The following is a 9,063-nucleotide window of genomic DNA, read 5'->3' as shown; positions in this document are numbered from 1 at the left end:
AAGTGTTTAAAAATCCTACCGAGTGGCGAGCCAGACTCCCACTCGGGGGCTTAGCTGCAGCCCAGTGCTCGCCTAAGTGTTTAAAAATCCTACCGAGTGGAGAGCAAACCTCCCACTCGGGGGCTTAGCTGCAGCCCAGCGCTCGCCTAAGTGTTTAAAAATCCTACCGAGTGGAGAGCAAACCTCCCACTTGGAGGCTTAGCTGCAGCCCAGTGCTCGCCTAAGTACAGGACACAACCCAATCCGCAAGGACGACGAGGTGCAAGTCGACTGCTGCCTTCTCCTTTGGAGTTGCGCTGCAAATACAAGGTTATTCCGAGTGAAGATCAAGTTCCACTCGACGAATCAAATCATGAAGATATTCAACGAGAAATCAAGATCAGATAAAGCCTAAAAGGTCCCAGACCTCAGATCAAAGTACTCGAGCCCTCGGCTCGGCGGAGTTTAACGGTTACAAATCCACTCGGCATTCCGAGGCAAATTTAAAGTGAAGCATAAACGTTTTTCATTCCTCAGGAGGAGGACTGGAAGGGGCGACGAACTCGTCCAAGTCGATCCCGTCTGCAATACGAGTGGCAGCAGCAATGAAAGCCTCCATGAAGTCTTGAAAGTTGTGCTTCCTGGTATTGGCAACTTGGATGGCGGCCAGCTTTTCTTCTCGCGCCTCCTTGCAATGGACGCGGACCAGAGACAGAGCGACATTAGCACCACATCTAGCTGAAGATTTCTTCCATTCCGCCACTCGACCTGGGACTTCACTAAGTCGAGCCATCAGGGACTCGAGGTCGTTCTGAAGCGTCGTTCCAGGCCAGAGTGATGCGTCGATCCGCGAAATCGCAACCTTCAGTCGAGCAAGATAGTCAACCACGCTGGCAATACGAGACTCCAGACGGAGCACGTTCATTGCAGCCTCGTCCTTCACAAGGGAGTTAGCAGGGTCCAAGCCTGGCTCCACTCGACTGGTCTCCTCTTCAAAGTTCTGACAGAATTCTGCAAACACGATTCAAGAATAAGACAGTGACCCTACACAGACTTGGTAACTGCAAGACAGTCGGGGCAGAGTAATTACCTTCGAGCACAACGAACAGCTTCTTGGCGAGTCCACCGAGATAAGCCTCTAGATCGTTCCTCTTCCCCGCCAGCTCACCTGCCTTGTCGTGCAGAGCCACGTTGTCGTTCTTTAGTTGGCTGACCTCTTGATTGGCTACCTCGAGAGCAGCTTTCAGTCTGGAGTTCTCCTGCTCAAGAGCTCCGACCGAGGCCATTTTCTCTTCAGCAAGCCTCGTTTTGTCCAAGACCTCCTTCTGTGCCTCTGCAAGATCTTGATCCTTCTTCTTCAGAGCTTCCTCCAGTTTATCTGCGGCGCGTCGAGTGCAATCAACATCAAGAATGGACAAGAAAGAAAAGCCACTCGTCAAGAATGGAGAACCTCACCAGCCATACCTTTTGCTTCTTCTTGCGCCTTCTTCAAATTCTCCTGAGCAAGCTCCAAGTTAAGGTTGAGCTGGATCTGCTGATTCTCCAACTCAATATAGCGAGCTACAAGTTTGCAGGATTTCTGTAAAAAGAAAAATCAGTCGACAGACGTCCAAAATAAGTTGCTTCCGAGTAACTAAGAGACAATGATGACGTTTCTAAGACTACAACCGAATCAAGAACATTCGACAGTAGTCTCGGGGACTACACCCAGTGGGTGCACTCAGCGTGCCCCCATTGTAAAAAAAAACAAAAAAAACAAACAAAAAGTCGACTGCCCGCAGTCGACCGGATACAGTCCCATTCGATATGGCCTGACCAGACCAAGTGAAGAAATACAACTACATCAACACAATATAAAGACTACAGTCGACTGCCAGTAGTCCACCGTAGTCTCGGGGACTACACCCAGTGGGTGCACTTAGCGTGCCCCCACTCGTCCAAGAATTGGCAGACACACCCAGTGGGTGTACAGATACAAAGATCTTCGGAAAAGAGATTCTTCAAACAGCATATCATAACAGACCAAGTGTTGAGTCGGCCGACCTGGACGTTGCTATGAAGAGCCGAGCTCGCGTCATAAGCTGCTTGGCTGGCCTCCCGAGCCACCTTCACTTGCTCCATCATGATCCCCGCCTGGCGTATAGCCTCTTTTGCGGCAGCTGCTTGGTCCTCAGGGACAGGGTACGCGGCAAAAAGCGAAGGCGGATCCGCAGTCAACGTCGAAGGCCACACACTTGTCAGAGGAATGGCGAAAGTCACAGAAGCCCGAGCGGTGTCACCACCATCCCGAGCTACGGCCTCAGACGCCGGAGCAGATTGGGGGATCTTGTCAGCCGATGCCCTCTTGTTCCTCCTCACTCTCAGCGGTTCGTTGTCGTCGTCATCCGGGAGGTCGATAACATGAGGAGGGGCTACAAGGGAAACATTCAATCGACCAGAGTTGCAATAAATGTTTAGTCAACTCAAAACGGAACGTCAGTAATCGTACCAAGGTTGGAGGTAACAGCATCCTCCATCTCTTGGTCGTCGTCCTTGGCGGAGATCTCAGAAGTAACAGCGCTGCAAATCTCGAAAATCAGTCAGTTGGCTCAATGAATCGACCAAGGATCTGTCCACGGTCGACGAAGGAAAGCAAGTTTTATTATTACCCGGAAATAGTAGGGACATCCATCTTCATCTTGGGCAGAGCCTTGGGCGGCTTGGACAGCGTCGCGCGTGGGTGCTTGGGAGCCTTCCCAGTTGGTGTAGGAGAAGAGGTCCGAGGGCGTTTCGACGACTGCCCAACAGAAGCAGTCGCCTTGCCACGTTCCTGCGCTGGATCGTGTGTGAGCTTGGATTGCCCCTCCGAGCGAGGGGGTTCAACCTCCTCCTCCTCCTCTTCGCTGGAGTCGACGTTGTCGTCTCCCTCTCCTTCACCGTCGGACTCCCACTCACCTTGGTCGTCTCCACTCTCACCTCCGCTCGCCTCCCCTTCCTTAGTTGGCTCCTGGGCCCCGTTGGGCGTCGAGTACATCTCGGTAGTCGCCTGGAAAACAACAGACAAGAAGAAAGTCAATCGACCTACTCAAAGAAGACCAATGAAGAAAACAAGATCTTAGTCAGGAGCATAAAGACATACCTGGTCCACGTCATACGAGTTGTCGAGTGGAATTACCCTCCTGGCTCCTCGGGGGTTGTCTTTGTTCCCCGTGATGCTCGACAGCCACCCCTCCAGCATCTCGTCAGTAACCTCCTCCGGGTGGACCTGAGTGGTGTCGTCGAGACCCGAGTACAGCCACATCGGGTGGTCACGAGCTTGGAGCGGTTGGATGCGCCTCCGGAGGAAGACCTCCAGCAAGTCCATACCAGTCACGCCCTCACGGACAAGCTCAACCACTTGACCAGCCAGCACTTTGACTTGGGCCTTTTCCTCCGGCGTCACTTTCGGACAAGCAGGTTTTTCAGCTCGGTCGAGAGAGAAAGGGGGAAGTCCGGTCGACTGCCCTGGGGTCGCCTGGTCTTGACAGTAAAACCAGGTCGCCTGCCAACCGCGGACCGACTCCGGAAAGTGATAGATGGAAAACAACTCTTTCCCCTCGTCTGGATCGCCAGGCCCCCGCACAGCTGAATCACCTGCGTCCTTTCGTCACTCGACTTGGCCTTCTTGACCGATTGAGAGCGGCAGGTAAAGATGTGCTTGAAGAGTCCCCAATGGGGGCGGCAACCCAAGAAACCCTCACACATGGAAATGAAAGCAGCAAGATATACGATGGAGTTGGGAGTGAAGTGGTGGAGCTGCGCTCCGAAGAAGTTCAGAAAGCTCCGGAAAAAAGGATGGGGCGGCAGAGAAAACCCTCGGTCGACATGGGTGGCTAGGAGCACACACTCACCGTCGCGAGGCTGAGGTTTGATCTCTCTCCCCGGGAGACGCGCAGCTTCGTGGGGAATGACTCCCCCCTCGACCATGTCGTCGAGATCTTCTTGCCGGATCACCGACGGCATCCAGTCGCCCTGGATCTAGCCGCAGGGCAGAGCGGACCTTGAGGAAGATCCGCCCCGAGCAGATCTCTTCCCTTTCCCCTGCGCCGCCGCCTTCTTCGCGCGCTCCAGAGCGGATGTCTTGTCCTTCGCCATCGTCGCCGGCAAATCTCGCACGGGTCTGCGGCGCTAGAGTGAGAGCGGAGGTGGCGGAGGAGCTTGCGAAGGGAGAGAGGAAGAAGAGAGCACATTGTTTGGAAACCCTGAGCCGGCTACTTATAAGAGGCCGCTCCCGAGTGGCTGACTGGTAGGCCCAGGCAATCCAGTCAAATCCCGCAGCAGACGCGCACGCAGTACGTGGCGAAAAAGGTGGCACGGAAATCGAGGAGCTTCCGCTTTATCGCTTCCGATTACTGTGGCCGCTCCCGTCCCGCGCGCTTCCCGAAATCCGAATCCCGCGACATCCGCGGGCCGCAAAACAACTTGTCAAAACAGAAGACCCCGCTCGCGCCGACACTCGGTATGTCACAAGTAAAGAAATTCACTCGACGAAAGGCCTGGAATGGATCAAGGCGACTGAAAGAGGTTGATGACGTCATCCGTGACGATTGACCCAAAACGAGGCACTCATGTAGCCCAAAGAACCAGCGGAAAGATCTCCAACTGTTTCCCCATTCAAACCTCGATCCATTCGGGGGCTAATGATGAAGCTATGTACCTAGGTAGGGGCACGGACCTGTCCAAAGAGCCCTACCCAAGGACATCCCTAGAAGAAGTCACCTTTCAATCGACTTGAAGGTATCCTACTCGACGGGTTCAAGACACTCGACCAAGAAGCTATCACTCGACCATGAAGCCTGCCACTCGACTGCCAGGAGACCTAAAGTCACTCAGCATGCAAACGATCGGCTATTAAGTAGTCTTTATGGTCATTATAGCACTTTATTAGGGGCGTTACCAGTAACGCCCAACCTTAAATGTACCTTAAACCCTGCATCACTGAGGGCAGGAGAGGGCCGGCGAACTCTATATAAGCCACCCCCTCCTCAGTATGAAGGGTTCGCACCCCTGTTATTCACACACGCATAATTCAATCGACCGCCTCCGGGCACCGAGATGTAGGGCTGTTACTTCCTCCGCGAAGGGCCTGAACTCGTACATCCTGGTGTATTTACAACTTCTCCATAGCTGAGATCTAGCCTTTCCATACACACCCCCCTACATCACTGTCAGAGTTAGAACCACGACACCATCGTCCGGCGTGACGACCATGGTGGCCTCTCTCGATTGCCTCGCTGCCGTAACCCTCACCGGCACTCGCCGCCCGGAGGACGCGGCCCCGTCCGTGGAGGCCGTGTGGGGCGCGATCAGGCGTGCCGAAGATGAGACGAAACCGAGCCCTGAGGTCCTGGCGGCCGCCGTGCGCGCGTTCGCCTTGCTCCTCACCACCGTCGGTGACTTGAGGTCGTACCCCTGCACCGTCAAAGAGGCCATCATCCCATTCCATGACCTCGCCGAGCTCCTCGAGTGCGAACACCCTGACATACGGATTGCCGCCGGCGAGGCGCTGGCCGTGTGCGCCGAGCTTAACCTGACACAACACGCCTCGCCCGAAGACATCCAAGTGATCGAGATGATACTGTCCGACCTCGTCGCCGATGCCAGCGGCGGCCAGAACCTCACGGAAGAGCAGGTTGAGTTCTTCCAGCAGATCGTCGACATCATGAGCCAAGTCGGTTGCCCGGAGATGGAGGAGTCGATGCCATCGTCGTACACGAGCGGGCGCAGCATGCTCAGGGTGTCTACATGGGCGAGGCTGGTCCAGCTCAATTTCCTGAAGCGGTTCCTCAACAAGGGCTTCCGTAAGCACCTCCAGGACAACCTGCTCTTCCGGGAACAGGTGGACTCCAGCGACGCCGTAGGCGAGGCCGACGAACAGCCGGTCGGGAAGGGCAGGCGGCGCGGGGGTGGGAGGGAGAAACGGTGGAGCTCGGCCATGAGGAGGGATCGCGACATCGCATGGGAGAGCAAGAATGGTTTCTCCCTGTATGATTAGGCATTTAATTTGTTCAGTTTAGGTACTTTGGGGTTCTGTTTTGACGGCAACAACAATAGAAGTATGAAAGTGATTGAAAGGAAGTGAACAATCCCAACATAAGTGTGACTGCGATTGGATGTCTGTATTAGACTCATGATTTGGATTTGGTATTGCGTGGGTAGCAATTCATTTCGTTTGGATGCGCATGAAACGCCGGATTGAAATGGGCCCAAATACATTAACGATTTTTTCTTGAAATATAGCAGGAGAGCTGCTATTACCCATTGATAGATGAAGCGGTAACAAACCGATGCTAGGAGCTGTAAAAAACATATACAAAGAGCACACTACACCTACCTCTGCTAGGGCCAAAGAAAAACAGGATATACAAGAACCCCTAAAGGTTAAACACCACACGAACAGAAAAGCACATCGCTGACAAAAGCGATATTATCATACATCACCGACCATGTTCACGGCCAGCGACTTCGACTTCGCATCAACTTTACCAATAAGCACCACTCTGTTGCATCAGACTAGGCCGCGATGACTTCATGGGCAGCAGAGAGAGAAGACATATCCGGCTAAAGAGGAACGAACATGTGCCTCTTTGATCATGAGAGGACACCCAACATGACCCACCCGACGCTTTATGTACGTCAAGTGTGCTCCGAGTGCCCAACATTGCCGGCCGAAGACGGAGCGCAAGCGTTCGGCCAACCATTTCGTCGCAATTCAAGTGCTTCTGTCAAGAGGTCAAATCTCCAACAATGATGCTTCCACCAAAGAAACAACGCCAAGGGCGCCGCTATCGCCGATCCACACAAGGCAGATATTAGTTTTCACCCGGAGAGTAGAGCTTAAAGACAGGAGAGGGACTGAATCTCCCCGGTGACGCCTTCAATAAGAAAACAACACCTGCAAGTATTGTCATCACCAACCACGGGCAGGACTTTTGTCCAGAGATACCGCATACCTATGCTTGGACAGAGCCCTGAGCGCACCCACCTACAGGTCTGGAGCCTAGAGCTCCTCCCGTCTTGTCGGAGCACAGACTGCGGCACCACTACCCTGCTCGAGAGCCAAACCAAGATGCCACCACGAGGTGCACTGCATCAGCAACCGAGCAAAAGCACCGCACTCCGCCCAACACCACGACACGCTCCTCCCTGGGTGACGCCTCCTGATCATACATTAGCGAATTTTCATGAGACGTTGCCTCTCGTATTATGAAGCTCCTTTGCTTTTATTCCACTAGAATTACCATCGGGCTGCAAAAGAAAAGGATTCATGTGTCAACCTGCCTTTTTTCCCTATCTGACCATGAAAAATAACCAAGAGGATTGGCACCCAGGGAAGCACAACGGTGGTGGCAACGCATGTATCCTCCCCTTCCCAGCCTTCCTTCTCTATTCACGATGGTGCACCTTCCAGCCCCCTCTCCCATTGCACCTTTCCTTCTCTCCCGTCCTTCCCAACTTTGCACGACTCGCCATCGGATCCAATCTCCTCCCATGCCTCCGGTGGACCAGCTCTACCGCCCATGCCCTCTAACTGAAGGAAATATGCCCTAGAGGCAATAATAAAGTTATTATTTATTTCCTTATATCATGATAAATGTTTATTATTCATGCTAGAATTGTATTAATCGAAAACATAATACATGTGTGAATACATAGACAAACAGAGTGTCACTAGTATGCCTCTACTAGACTAGCTCGTTAATCAAAGATGGTTATGTTTCCTAACCATGGACAAAGAGTTGTTATTTGATTAACAGGATCACATCATTAGGTGAATGATCTGATTGACATGACCCATTCCATTAGCTTAGCACCCGATCGTTTAGTATGTTGCTATTGCTTTCTTCATGACTTGTACATGTTCCTATGACTATGAGATTATGCAACTCCCGTTTGCCGGAGGAACACTTTGTGTGCTACCAAACGTCACAACATAACTGGGTGATTATAAAGGAGCTCTACAGGTGTCTCCAAAGGTAGATGTTGGGTTGGCGTATTTCGAGATTAGGATTTGTCACTCTGATTGTCGGAGAGGTATCTCTGGGCCCTCTCGGTAATGCACATCGCATAAGCCTTGCAAGCATTGCAGCTAATGAGTTAGTTGTGAGATGATGTATTACGGAACGAGTAAAGAGACTTGCCGGTAACGAGATTGAACTAGGTATTGGATACCGACGATCGAATCTCGGGCAAGTAACATACCGATGACAAAGGGAACAACGTATGTTGTTATGCGGTCTGACCAATAAAAGATCTTCATAGAATATGTAGGAGCCAATATGAGCATCCAGGTTCCGCTATTGGTTATTGACCGGAGACGTGTCTCGGTCATGTCTACATTGTTCTCGAACCCGTAGGGTCCGCACGCTTAAGGTTTTGATGATAGTTATATTATGAGTTTATGCATTTTGATGTACCTAAGTTTGTTTGGAGTCCCGGATGTGATCACGGACATGAAGAGGAGCCTCGGAATGGTCGAGACATAAAGATTGATATATTGGAAGCCTATATTTGGATATCGGAAGTGTTCCGGGTAAAATCGGGATTTTACCGGATTACCGGGAGGTTACCGGAACCCCCCGGGAGGTATATGGGCCCTAGTGGGCCTTAGTGGAAGAGAGGAGAGGTGGCCAGGGCTGGGCCGCGCGCCCCTCCCCCCTAGTCCGAATAGGACAAGGAGAGGGGTCCGGCGCCCCCCTTCCTTCTCTCTCTCCTCTTCCCCCCCTCCCGAATCCTATTCCAACTAGGAAAGGGGGGAATCCTACTCCCGGAGGGAGTAGGACTCCTCCTGGCGCGCCATATCCTGGCCGGCCGCACCCCCCCTTGATCCTTTATATTTGGAGGCAGAGGGCACCCCTAGAGACACAAGTTGATCCACGTGATCATATTCTTAGCCGTGTGCGGTGCCCCGTTCCACCATAGTCCTCGATAATATTGTAGCGGTGCTTAGGCGAAGCCCTGCGACATTAGTACATCAAGATCGTCACCACACCGTCGTGCTGACGGAACTCTTCCCCGACACTTTCCTGGATCGGAGTCCGGGGATCGTCATCGAGCTGAACGTGT

General features: G+C 52.6%; 1 pseudogene; it reads left to right on the top strand.

Annotated features, from left to right (window-relative positions):
* The window catches only part of LOC123130572 (interferon-related developmental regulator 2-like), a 17,604-nt pseudogene extending 11,616 nt beyond the window's left edge, over positions 1-5,988 (top strand).
* The last annotated feature ends 3,075 nt before the right edge of the window (positions 5,989-9,063 follow it).

The sequence above is a fragment of the Triticum aestivum genome, chromosome 6A, assembly GCF_018294505.1.
Source record: "Triticum aestivum cultivar Chinese Spring chromosome 6A, IWGSC CS RefSeq v2.1, whole genome shotgun sequence".
Taxonomy (NCBI): domain Eukaryota; kingdom Viridiplantae; phylum Streptophyta; class Magnoliopsida; order Poales; family Poaceae; genus Triticum; species Triticum aestivum.
Note: the sequence above shows the minus strand (reverse complement) of the source record. Positions and strands in the feature narration are given on the sequence as shown.